Genomic DNA, 14,519 nt, shown 5'->3' on the forward strand with positions numbered 1-14,519 from the left:
CACTGTAAGTTATGCCAGCAAGTAAATACTTATGTAGCCAAGAGTTAACAGCACAAAAGACCCAGGGGAGAACAGCCTGGAGTTTATTGGGACGTCGATTTTACAGAAGTTAAGCCAGGAAAATATGGTTACAAATACCTTCTAGTGTTTGTAGATGTTTTTTCCTCGATGGGTTGAAACATTCCCCACCAAGCAGGGAACAGCTACTGTGGTAGCTAAGAAGATACTAGAAGAAAAATTTCCAGAGGTTCAGAGTTCCACAAAGGTAATAAGATTGGACAATGGTCATGCTTTTGTCTCTTAAGGTAAGTCAGGGATTGGCAGAGATATTAGGGACTAGTTGGAAGCCCCATTGTGAGTACTGTCCCCAGAGCACAAGCAGGTAAAGAAAATAAACAGAACTCCTACAAGAGACCTTGACTAAATTGACCTTGGCGACTGGCTTGGACTGGTTGGTACCCCTGCCCTTGGCCCTGAACACCCCCTACCATTTTAACCTGACCCCTTTTGAGATCTTACATGGGAGACCCACTCCCTTGGCTCTTGATCCCCCCATAGTGACTTTGCAGGCTGACAAGGATCTTATGGCTTGATTTCAACCTTTCCAAATTAGTCACCTGGAATGGTGGCCTAAACTTAGTGCCCTGTATAATGCAGGTACCCCAGAGGTTCCACACAGGTACCAAGTTGGAGATTGGATATATGTTAAGAGACATTGTGTTGAACACTCAGAAGCAAAGAACAGTTCCTGGTGTTGCTGACTACCACAACCTCTGTTAAAGTGGATAGAGTAACTGGCTGGGTTCACATCAGATCAGCACCTGCACCTGACACCAACTAGATAGTAGCCAGACACCCAAGCCGTGCCTCAGCTGTTTTTTACGACCATCTCAACATTGCAGTTTCCAGCACCCCATGAGATATTCTTGGAACATCACTAAGTTCTGCTTCTAGCTTGTGATGCAGCCTGGTCCCCTTGAATCAGTTTCTGGTTGCTGACTGTGAAGAAATACTCTCCTACTCTTCCAGTGAAGTGCAGATTCCAGCTCAGTGATGCTGATTTCTCATCAAGGAAAGTTTTTCAGCTTTAGCTTGATCACACTTATTCTTAGACAAGATATCACACTAGTGGCCTCTGACCTAGTTCACATTAAAGTCCCTGGCCCCCTCAGAAACATCATGATCTGAGTCTTCTATCTCCATGTTTCTGCATTTGCCTCCCCGCCCCCCAACCCCCTGCTCAAGCACCCACTGTAATGGCCCATTAATCTTTGTCTAAAGTAGTCATTAGTCAGTGAGTTTCCATGCCATCTCCAAAGTCTCTCTACATTTCCTGACACCTTTTGGTATCTCCTATTGAGTTTAGCTTATATTTACTCTCACACTCCTTATTTATAATATCTAAGCATTCAAATAATGACCCACATCTTAGGATTATCATATAACATTTGTCTTTCTGAGCCTGTGTAACATTTAATATAATGTTTTTCCGATTCACTAATATTCATGAAAATTTCATTTGTCTTTATAGCTGAGTAAACACTTCATTGTGTACATAGCACACTCTGTTCTGTTCATTTTTTTTTTTTTTGATGGCCATCAAGGTTGGTTCCATTTCCTTGCTATTGTGAAGGAAGCAGCAATGAACATGGGTTTGTAGCTATCTCTATGGTAGGACATAGAATCCTTTGCCTATACCACTCAGAAGTGGTATATGTGAGTCATATAGTGGCTTTCTTTGTAAGCTTTTTAGAAACCTCCATGCTGATATGCTGATTTCCATAATGAATGTGTAAGTTTATATGTGAAATATCTTATTGTTGAGGGGAAAACTTTTTTTTTCCACAATGGGTGGACTAGTTTACACATGAAACATGTTGCTGTTGAGAGAAAACTGTGAAGGAGATACAGGATTTACCATGGTATTTTCTTAAAAATTGCATATTATCTCATAATAAAAACTTTAATAGAAATCAGTATACTTTAGTTTAAAATCCTTTTATATTAATTTATAAATATATTTAAGCAAACTATTTGCTTTTCAAAATACAAAGATCTATTTAATTTAGAGCCTTCAGGTCAATATGCAGCTCCACAAGAGTTTTTGATAGTGGTATGATTTTGGATCATTAGTCGTCTTCTACCTGTGGCTAGGGCTGGGGGTGGTGGCAAGCAGTGCTCCGTTATGTGCATTCATAATCTAAATGAGTTAATTCTGTGTTTCAGTCAAATCAGTCCCATTCTGCTCAGAATTTATAGTTCACCTGCTCTGAGCCTACAAGTTAAATAGATAGTGGGAATTTGAACAGAGCATATTATGTACTTGCAGAGTACACTTTTACATTGTTGAAGATTTTCACCCACTCTTTCAAAAAATCTTATTCCCTAGATTACTTCAGCAAGGATGTCTAATGACTATATCAATGATATTAATAAAGAGCCTTTAATGAGATATTTCACTGTGTGGGATGGTGTGTCATCTTGGCTGTTGATCAGACAATTCTTATTTCACACTGTTTGACCGGCAGGGTCATTATGTTCCAGTTACAGTCATTCATGAAAGATTGCCTTTAGGGTTATTGTGAATGTTCACAGCCCTCAGGAATCTAAAAAAGATTCTCCATCTATGAGAAACATATTTCAATAAAAGCCTTTTAGCAATGTGCTGCATCATCAAAAATGACTGTATTAAGCACATATAAAAATATTAAATAAAAGTAGACACACTTGCAAACTCATATTATCTACTGAGGGGTGAGAAATAGGCTGAGCCAAATGGTAATGCTGCTTCAGCCTATAATCTTTTTATAACTTGTTCTCTAGAGCCTGGTTGACGTCTTCTGTCCAAACTTACCAAGAATGGATCCAATTTCAAATAGGTCTTACATATTACTAGTAAAGTTAACAGGTTCAGACATATTCAGGCAGCATGAAAGATGGATGATATAATTTAAATGTCATCATGGCTGAAATTTCTCTCAGTGTTGAAATATCAGATTACTTTTAAAAATTGCATTGAGAACACTGGTTCAACAACTCTATATACCTGCCTTTGGGGAGATGGTGAAAGGAAAAGTCGATGTGTTGCCAAATGAGTTCTTTCCCAAATCTGTTCACTGAAAATAATTGGGAATTGTAAAATTCTACCACCATCACCATACTCTTGTAATAGCAAAACTAACTTTACACTTATACATTTGAAATGCAGAGTAGAGTCACTGAATTGCTTCTGATGAATGATCGGGGCAGAAAGAACCATCTAAAGATGTCATTTGAAGAGTAAATGGTCAATAGTGCCATGAACATAACGAATTTCCTGAGAGGCAAATGGTACAGGATGGCATATTTTTATCTCAGAGATAATAGAAAACTTACACTAACAATTCTAAGGCAAAAGTGAGACATTGGTAAAAAATATGTTAGCTCATGTTTGGCATTCTAACATTTATAGACAAGGCTACAAATGATTGGTGCTTTTCATAGAAGTGAGTGTGGTGTTCTAGTGATGACAAAACAGATACTAAGATAATTGTTCTGACAAGAAGAGGGTAGAGGACTACTTGTATTAGGTATATATATATGTATACCTATGGGGAAAGAAAGTGCCAAGACTGTATTAACCTTTCTGTTGTATGTCAGAAGTAATGTATTAGGAGCTAAGGAGCATGTGGTACACCTAGAACTTCAGGGTACAGAAGGAAACTTCAAGAAATTGTGGGATGACATCATGGTAATAGTGTAGAGATGGCACTCTGTCTCACACCTGCTTCAAGACACAGGCTTTAAATGAACAAGACAGAGATCAACTGTGAACTGGAAAGCAGTTTGAACAGGTTCACCTTAGTAGTCTCACCCTTAGTCCTATTTTGCTTGACATTTTACAACTTAGAGAAGACTAGTGACCTAATGATCATGTGGTAATTATATGGAAGGTTCTATCTGACAGTGGTCTGCATTATTGGAAGGAAATTTCTGTATGTAGAATAACGGAGATGGACATCCCTATTTTCTCCTGGGTTTGCCATTACATACTATTTGCATAAATACTTTCAATGTTACTATAGTTAAAGTGAGATGTCAAAAAGTTGTGACTATAATGTAGAGGGCAGAACTAAGAACTCATAATATACTCACAGAAAACACTTGAATGGTGATAATAATGATACTGATGGAATTCCCCATGTAAACTGATGTTTAATTGCTTCTTGAGAATACACTACAATCCAGATGATTTCTGTGAGCACTCCATACATGTGTGTGTGTATATATATATATATATATATATATATATATATATATATATGCCAACTGTTTAGTAATTTGAGAATCATAAATGGAAGAGGTATTCTGTGCAAATAAATTGTTCAAGAAGCATTTGCTAAAGGACCGCACAGACCCCTCACTACTCATAATCTGTTAATAAGTATCTTACTCTTTATCTTCCTTAAGAGAACTCTAATGAAATGTAGACAACTGGAATGGTGAATAAGATATTCCATTTGATCTTGGAAACTATCTACCATGTCTATATTTGCCCTGGTGTATGTCTGAGATTGATGCTCTTTGTACAGAAACAAGTTGTTTCTTTACTAACACTTAGGTTAGAATCCCCCCTGCAACAATTCTGTCAGAAACCTATCTGGAATATACTAGTTATCACCTTCTAGACTATAAGTTAACATTCACTTAGGAGCCCAATTACAGAACCAGGAAATGAGTAAGAAATGCAAGCTAGAAAGTAACGAATATCACCAAAAAAGCTGCAAGGTTGATCTCAGCCTTTCTGACCCTGCATGTCTTGGCCTGACCAGCAGGTATGCACCTTGGCTTTATATCACAGATGACTTCTGACAGCCTAGCATTCTTGACCTAGGATGGTTGGTAAAATACAAGAAACTTCACATTACCCTACTCTAATAAATTTTCATAAAAAAGCATTTCTTCTTTTGCGAGGATAACAGTACTAAATACACGTTAGATGACAAACCCAATTATAAAAAACACATTGTGAGTTAAATAAAAATGTAGGTGATTTGTTAATTATATAAAAATGTCAGTAAGAATGGGGTTCCTGCTGTGCTAAGCAATAAAGCAAAAGATAAAAGAAAGAGCTTGACATATACCAGCTAGTACCTCAAGATGTTAGAGTAAACACAAATGTATTATTAGGGCTTTAAAAATATAGCTAGTAGAAATCTTTGAGCAATTGGTTTGTCTTTCATGACATCTGTTGGATCCAGCTTTATGCTCTATAGAAAGCATAAAACGTTTGTGCAGTGTTCAAGGAAGCTTTCAGTGGAAGAAAACCACATACTATGTTACCTGGCCAAGGCAGATGATTGGAATGAAGGTGGTAGCATTAAAGAAAAAGCCCTAAGGCAATAAGCTGTGAGCTGTGGAAGGCACAAATTTTCTTTCTGGAAGTAATTTCAAAAGGCAGAAGACTGAACTGAAATGTCATTTAAAAGGTCCATCAACTTTACCCACGGTAAACAGTATGACCTGGCTAGGCTGGGACATTGTACTGTCAGAATCTGGCCTGACTGGTGCACTTCACTCACTGTTTCTGAGTTCTTTTCTCTCTTCCTTTCCCATCTCCCCTTTTTCTTCCTCTCCTTTCTGCCTCCTTCCTTTTCCTTTTCTTCATTTCCAGAACTTTTTCACTTGCAGTGCTAGAGTGAATTCAGGACCTTACACATTCTAGGCTCAGCCATTCCACCTTTGTTTCTTTATTCATTATGCATTTTTGATTACCTCCAGTAAGGTTGAGATTTACATAAAAGTGAAAGAAATTATGAGAAACACCTGGTCACAAAGAAATATTATAAATGATGAAATAGTTACTGTCATTTAAGAATATATATGCTGAGTTACTACAATTGTGTTTGTACATTTTCTTTTTATTATTAAGTTTTGGGCAGTGTTAGAGATTTAACTGAGGGCCTTGTATATTTCTAGGCAAGCGTTGTACACTGAGTCATATTACAAGCTTTTTAAATTTTAAAATGTTTAAATCCCCAAACCAACAAATGACATAAATATCTTTGTATTCTGGTGTGAAGCAGGAAAGAGATTGATATTAAAATACAGCCTTTTAATATTCTAAGCATGTGCTAACATCTTTATAGCTATTGTTCTAAACTAAAAGCAACTTCTATCATTGTTCATGATTTATGAATAAGAAAACCAAAGCCTAGAAAAATTAACAGAGAAGCAGGAGAGGAAGTCAACCCATCTCTACAGATCTAAAATATAACTTCAACATAGCACTGTTAACTTAGCCAACATGTAACACAGAATCCAAGGAGAGAATACCAGGGTACATTCACATAAGAAGCTAAAGTTAAGTTCATGTACATCCCAGTTTAGAAATTGAATAAAAATAATAGAACTGGGCTGTGTAGTAATAGAGCTTTGAAATCAGCAAGAAACAAAATGATTCTGGTTTCAGAAGAGCCACAGAGTAGCTTAATGCAGCTCAAGGAAAACCTGGGGATGTAGAAGGGAGAGGGCTCCTCCCACTCATTTAATTACCATCTCAGATCCTTTCAGTGGTTCCAATGTATCATGGTTTTATAGTCCTCCTCTGACTTGTTTGTGCTTACTTCTACAGCCCAGAGCAGGCTCCTTACATTAGAAATGTATTGGTGAGCCACTAATTACCTTCAGCTTACATCCGATGAGCAAAACAAACCTCATAGTATTAGGGTAGTAAGAGGAGCCATTCCAAGATCATGAAATCTCACCAACTGTTTTTCTTACTCAGAAGAGTGGATAGTAATGTTTTCAAATCTAACTCTTCATCCCCAACACTTGGCCCCGTCCTTTCTCTATATTTAAGTATTGACAGTTTACCCAATAAACATTTGCATAGTGTTTGAGACATTCATTTTTTTTTTTTTGCCTAAGATGTTTCTTTAGAGTAAACAAAAATTATCACCCACACAATGAGTGTTATCATGAAGATTATGATATTTTAAGCCTACCTGTCAGGGAAGCATTTCCTAAAGAGCAAAAGGCACAGAAAGGAACTTCTTACTGTCTGTATTCATAGCTCTCTGTCTACAATGAGACAAGTTGTGGAGTCCATTCTGTCCTTTCATCATCATATGGGTTTTCCGGATCAAACTCAGGAAATCAGATTTGGCAGCAAGCACATGTATGCCCCTGAGCCATCTTGAAGCCCAAAGGTATTAATTCTATCTAATATCATTCCATATTGATTTCTCCTTGTCTCTATTCCCTGGAACCACACACCACACACATGCCTACTGTAACTACTGTTCTGATATTGATAACCAGAGAACAACTTTTATGGCTCTTGAAATTAATCAGAACAGAAGCTCATTGCTTTGTGAGTGTCATCTTTTTATTGAAAAAGACATGTTGGGGGGGGGATTGATTCGACATATTGATGTGCCTGTAACTGAATGGTTTATTGGAATATGAATATACATGTATCAGTTAACATTTGTCGCATAGCAAGATAATTGCAATTGTTCTCTGCTTATTGATCTGTGCATGAGCTATATGGCCTGAGTTTTGTGTGGCAATTCTTTGGTAAAATTGGTTGGGTCCATGTAGGCATCTGTATTTGACTCTAATCACCTACGCAGATTTTCTTTTTAAAAAATTCACTTTACATCCATCTCACTGCTCCCCCCCAATCCCCCCTCTCAAAATCCTTCCCCCACTTTTCTTCCCTTTCTACCCGGAGAAGGTAGGGGCCCTCTGGGTATTCCCCAACCCTGACACATCAAGTCTCTGTGGGGCTAGGCCCTTTCTCTCCCAGTGAGGCCAGATGAGGCAGCCCACCTAGAAGAACATATCCCACAGATAGGCAATAGCTTTTGGGATAGTCTCCATTCCATTTGTTCCAGATCTACATGAAGACCAAGCTGCACATCCGCTACATATGTGGGGGAGGCCTAGGTCCAGCCAGCGTATTCTTTTTGGTTGGTGGTTCAGACTCTAAGAGCTCCAAGGGTCCAGGTTAGTTGGCTCTGTTAGTCTTCCTGCAGAGTCCCTATTCTTTTTGGGGCCCTCAATCCTTCATCCTACTCTTCCATAAGAGTCCCAAAGCTCCTTCTTACCAGTTGGGGCATCTTCTGGATATATGCCCAGGAGAGGTATTGCTGGATCCTCCGGTAGTACTATGTCCAATTTTCTGAGGAACCGCCAGACGGATTTCCAGAGTGGTTGTACAAGCCTGCAATCCCACCAACAATGGAGGAGTGTTCCTCTTTCTCCACATCCTCGCCAGCATCTGCTGTCACCTGAATTTTCGATCTTAGACATTCTGACTGGTGTGAGGTGGAATCTCAGGGTTGTTTTGATTTGCATTTCCCTGATGATTAAGGATGTTGAACATTTTTTCAGGTGCTTCTCTGCCATTCGGTATTCCTCAGGTGAGAATTCTTTGTTCAGTTCTGAGCCCCATTTTTTAATGGGGTTATTTGATTTTCTGAAGTCCACCTTCTTGAGTTCTTTATATATGTTGGATATTAGTCCCCTATCTGATTTAGGATAGGTAAAGATCCTTTCCCAATCTGTTGGTGGTCTCTTTGTCTTATTGACGATGCCTTTGCCTTGCAGAACTTTGGAGTTTCATTAGGTCCCATTTGTCAATTCTCGATCTTACAGCACAAGCCATTGCTGTTCTGTTCAGGAATTTTTCCCCTGTGCCCATATCTTCAAGGCTTTTCCCCACTTTCTCCTCTATAAGTTTCAGTGTCTCTGGTTTTATGTGAAGCTGGAAAGAACCCAGATGCCCCTCAACAGAGGAATGGATACAGAAAATGTGGTACATCTACACAATGGAGTACTACTCAGCTATTAAAAAGAATGAATTTATGAAATTCCTAGCCAAATGGATGGACCTGGAGGGCATCATCCTGAGTGAGGTAACACACTCACAAAGGAACTCACACAATATGTACTCACTGATAAGTGGATATTAGCCCAAAACCTAGGACACCCAAGATATAAGATACAATTTCCTAAACACATGAAACTCAAGAAAAATGAAGACTGAAGTGTGGACACTATACCCCTCCTTAGAAGTGGGAACAAAACACCCTTGGAAGGAGTTACAGAGACAAAGTTTGGAGCTGAGATGAAAGGATGGACTATGTAGAGACTGCCTTATCCAGGGATCCATCCCATAATCAGCATCCAAACGCTGACACCATTGCATACACTAGCAAGATTTTATCGAAAGGACCCAGATGTAGCTGTCTCTTGTGAGACTATGCCGGGGCCTAGCAAACACAGAAGTGGATGCCCACAGTCAGCTAATGGATGGATCACAGGGCTCCCAATGGAGGAGCTAGAGAAAATACCCAAGGAGCTAAAGGGATCTGCAACCCTATAGGTGGATCAACATTATGAACTAACCAGTACCCCGGAGCTCTTGACTCTAGCTGCATATGTATCAAAGGATGGCCTAGTCGGCCATCACCGGAAAGAGAGGCCCATTGGACACACAAACTTTATATGCCCCAGAACAGGGGAACGCCAGGGCCAAAAAGGGGGAGTGGGCGGGTAGGGGAGTGGGGGTGGGTGGGTATGGGGGACTTTTGGTATAGCATTGGAAATGTAAATGAGATAAATACCTAATAAAAAATGGAAAGAAAAAAAAAAGAGTCCCATAGCTCCATCCTCTCTTTGGCTGTGGGTGTAGGCAGACTTATTTGGGGAGACCGTTTCATGGTTCAGCAAAGTGTCAACAGAAAATGACCACTATTTTCAATTTAGTAATCTGATTCAGTAATCTGCTTGTCCACTGTTAGGTTAAATGGGGATGTCCTGTGTTTGCTAGGGGCTTGGGCTGCTTCGAGGGCAGTTTTGACTGTGTTTAGCCCATGTGGGACTATGGGAAGCCAAGGGATTCTGTTCCAGGGGTGGAGGAGTGCAGTCTGAGGTCCTGTGGACATGCCGGAGTTGGCTTTGGGGTTCGCGGGCCTGCATGGAGGCCGGGGCATCTGGTTCTCAGGCTCCTGGGCACCCCAGGTGCCGCTGGATGCCACAGAAGAGCTGAGAATGGAGTGGGTGCACTGGCTGGATCTAGCCCAGGCTGAAGGGGAAAAGTGGGGAGTTCTCTGGTTGGGTCCCCTGGGGAGAGAGTCCTTGGCTTGTTCATTGGGTGGCTTGGCTTGGTGAAGGCCATGGCTGGGAGCGCTGAAAGGCTTTCTGCTGGAGACTAGGCAGCCAGCTCATCAGGCCAAGGTCTGTTCCATTGCTTCCCATGGCAGATCCCAATGAAAAGAGACAGTTTATGGTTTTAAGGCATGCTTTTACTGTCATGGCAGAGAGTGGCAATGAGTAAAACTGTTCCCCACTTTCTCAGGGCAGGCCTGAGGTTAAATACATTTTGCAGGGAGGAGTGTCTGGGAAGGGGGATATATTGGCTAAGCCTCCAGGCATTTAGGTACCTCATTAAAATGGAGATCTGTCTTGAGGCTACATGACCTGTGGTCACATCCTTTACCTGTGGAGGGTCTTGGGTCATTGTCCTTACTTAACTGGTGGCCACAGACCTATGATTAGTTGCAGCCTGGTGTCAGAAGCCTGGTGTCCAGGTGTGTGGCAAAAATGCCTACCATTCCTTGCAGCGTTATTCCCTGCAGGGTCACTGGGGTTTCCAACCTTGCTTAGCCAGAAGCCAGGCTGCCTTTCATGGTCCACCACCCCACAATCCATTAGTAGAGTCTGGCTTGGTCACACTGTTGCAAGGGCTGTGCTTCCCAAGTGTCCATCTTCAGGTTATCTGCTATTGTGTCCGTGTCAGCACCTGTGCTAAAGACAGAGCTCAGCAAAGGAAGGGCCATGCCGAGTTCTAATGTTAACTTGTCTAATATTAATTTTTGCACTTCTAATATTAACATGATTGCAGCCTTTATTTCGTAGATCTCCTATAATTCCATGCCTTGTAATTTGCACAGCTGATAAAGGACATTACACTTGTCTCTAAATTAAGTTTCCTAAGAAAAATGCTACTGTCAATATTTTTTCCAGGTCTTTCTGTGAGGATGTATCTTCATTTCCTTTGTAGAAATACAGGAGACTAGCTCAACTGGTAGAACATGAGACTCTTGAAGAAATACCAACTATTACTTGTGGGTCATCATGTAGGAACCTAAAACTGAAAACGAGCTGGGTTTCTTGAAAGAGTGAGCAGGGGCTCCTCTAGAACATAAGCTTCTGGTTGCTCAAATTGGTTTTAATTTTATTTTTAGCGTTTTGGTCTACTTATTTAACACTCTTCTCATACTTCATTACACTTAAACCTTAGTAAAGATTTGCTGTCCACATTGTCTTACATAAGCAAAACTTAGAACTCTAGGTATCCCAGGGACCTTGGTCCAAGATGAGCTGTAGAAACACAATTGGAAGTTCAGCTGAAAACAGAGCTCCATTCCACACCTTTCCAAGTCTGTTCCTCCTATAGTGTCCTTCATTCATGTATCTCAGAATCCATCCTGTCATTCAGGTAACAGTTTTCCGTGTCATTGTTTGTTTCTTCTCTTATCCAAGCTAGTAGAAGACTTTAACTTTCTTTTAAAAAATGATCCTTTATCCAACCTCTCACCACTGTCCCTGTCATTTGGGACACTCACCCAGTACTCTTGCCTGGAACAGTCTCTTACCTCAATTGATGCCCATCAATCATCTTCAGTCTCGTTTTCACATCTCTAATACACATTTTACAAAGGGAAGCCAGATCATAACCCTCCCTCTTCCCCCACCACTCCCCCAGTGACTTTGTATTATATACACACATGCTAGGTTAAAGGATCTTCTATGAACTCGGTTTTTGTTTTTGTCTGTTCCCTTTCTTACTGTCATGATGCCGTGGCCTCACTGCCACCTGTTCTAGTCCTCAAACATGCCTGTGAGCCAATTCCCATCCCTCACCTGGGTTCACTCTTCAGCCACATGGCTTGGGTGCTTTCTTTATAAATTCTCTTTGAGGTCCTGGCAGACACAACAGTGGTATTCCTTTTCCTCAACTCAGACACCATTGCATTCCTCCTTTGCTCAGATATCCACACAAGGAACAGGGCAGCTTTTAATCCCCCATTTTTTGTATTGATCGTTTCAAATCATTTCTGCCTTTTCACCTTTATATTAAATGTGCAGAGTTTGAGAACTGTGCTCTTTATTGGAAGCATTCTCCAAAAGACAAATTTTAGATAAAGTGTTTAGAATCGTTTCTCTTCTCCTCCTAATTTTAGGTCTTTTAAAATATAGTTATATATTCCTTATTTATAAATATTTCTTGTATTTCTGTGGTCTAATTTTGAAAAATATTTTTGTCAAACTAAACTCCATCTGGAACACTGGTTCTTCTTTTCTTTCTCTAATTACCAGCTCACTAACGTTTTCTCATTATACATCTTTCAGACATGATCAAGGGCAGTGCAGTATTGATTGATTCCATGAAAGAAACAGCAGAGGGAGAGGAAAAAGAGAACAGAGGATACAATCATTTGTAGATGGGATAAACAACAAAAAGGCATGTCGGAGAACAGTCTCCCTATGCAGGAATGATATTGGAGCATTGTCTTAAAATTACAAGAAGATTCTATAAGGACCATATTTTCAGGTTTTTAACTCACCAGGTTAGTGTGAACAGTGACTTACTATGCCCCATTCAATTCCAAGAATGTATGTTTTCTATTATGTTATATTTTTTATTATTTTACATTAAAGAGATACAAAGAAACAGGTTTGTATAGGGACAGCATCAGCACTTTTAAGTTGAAAAAGCTGTGTGCATTCCCCGACTTTCCCCGTCTTTATAGATGCTGCCATCACTTCAAACTATTCTTCCAGAAAAGTGAGGCTTGATGACATCCTGTCTCCTCACTTTACCACAGCGACTTGGGAGATGTTGAAACCTCATTACTGGATGTCGCTTTTGTATAAATGTGGGAATGTGGGTTCTATTAAAGCAGGAGATACTGAGTAAGAAATGGCATTCTGCAGGTTTTCACGATACATTGTGAAGGATGACTGAGTTCTACTTCTGCAGATCAGTTTTCCAAATTTAGGGCTGTTTAGGCAGTAGTCTTTAGACCTCCGTTTTATACTCCTCAAATCTTTCAATCTATTTGTGACCAGATGCACACTCCTAAATCCTTCCCCAGATAACCCTAATTCCCAACTACCGTGGCATCAGCTCTCTCTAGCCTATACCATACTCAACCCCGGTAGCTCCTTAAAAGCAAGCAAACCATGCTGCTCTTCTACTCTGATGAACACATTCCATCTCAGAGCATTAGTGAAAAAATTGCTCACATTTCTGTAGTACCCATTCTGTATGAGGCTGAATTCATTTGTAAAGTCCTTTATACCCCCAAACCACTTTATAAAATAGGCATGATTATGTACTAATTTTAATTATGCTACATAATATTATAATTATATACCCCTGTAGAGATGAGAGATCTGGGCCATAGGGAAGTGAGAAGGCTTTACCACGGTCGTCTGCTAATGAGTAATAGAGGTAGGGCCCCTGCATGAGTCTGGTTAACTCTGAAGTCTATGCCCTAGACCTTTATACCACACTGCCAAAATGGCTTAGGACACAAAAGACTCCATTATTTCAGACACTGTAGCTATTCATCCACACCTATGCCATGCAGCTTGTCAGGAAAGTAATTGTCCTTTGTGATCTTCTGAGTGTTAACATTTATTAAAATTATATTTGAAAAAGTAGATTCTCTTAAAAATCTGACCACATAATGATACATTTATTTGTTAATATTTTATTACACAGGTAAACATTTCAGTCTTGTATCAAATATTGAAATTTATTACTGACAATTTAGTGGAAAAACCTAAGACCTTAACCTAAATTTTATATCTATATCTCCAGACTAGATGAAGTAATCATTACATATGATAATATACAGGTTCCTGGCAGTAGAGACATTTCTGTAGAAGTAATTTAATTGAGAAAAGATCTGTGTGGCACAAAAATCTATAAATAATGGCCATTCTCATCTGCTCATAATTTGAGGCATCACATTCCAGCTACTGTTGGAGCTATAGAAAAGTAGACACTACAGTTTTATGTTTTGAAATATAGTATAATACAAAAATGTGCTAAAATTAGAGGCATAATGATAGCAAGAATACAATAAAGTAGAAATATAGAGAAATAGAAGGGCATAAAGCTAAGTGTATTATATTTGGGAGGTAAAAGGACACACACACACACACACACACACACACACCCCAGCATATATTTCTTGTAACAACGTGGACTAGGAGCTGGACGTATGAGCTTCTGCATTGTTCTCCTGTAGAACTGCTCCCCTCACTTGCTGTGAAGGGCTATGTTGAATGACTGGTGGGACGATGGTAAAGATCTGCTGTAATTCACAATGCATTCTCAGGTCTTCTAGCCTAGAATTTTTGCTCTTTTCAAACTGAAAGAATGTTGTCATCAGCAAAAACAAAACAAAACAAAACAAACAAACAAACAAAAAACCAGTGCAGGATACAATTAC

At 39.7% G+C, this 14,519-nt stretch overlaps 1 protein-coding gene across 2 annotated transcripts in view; it reads right to left on the bottom strand.

Annotated features, from left to right (window-relative positions):
* The window catches only part of Nkain2 (Na+/K+ transporting ATPase interacting 2), a 1,207,865-nt gene that overhangs the window by 84,292 nt on the left and 1,109,054 nt on the right, over positions 1–14,519 (bottom strand). The gene's annotated exons all lie outside the window — the stretch shown is intronic.

Source organism: Mus musculus, chromosome 10 (assembly GCF_000001635.26).
Source record: "Mus musculus strain C57BL/6J chromosome 10, GRCm38.p6 C57BL/6J".
Taxonomy (NCBI): Eukaryota; Metazoa; Chordata; class Mammalia; order Rodentia; family Muridae; genus Mus; species Mus musculus.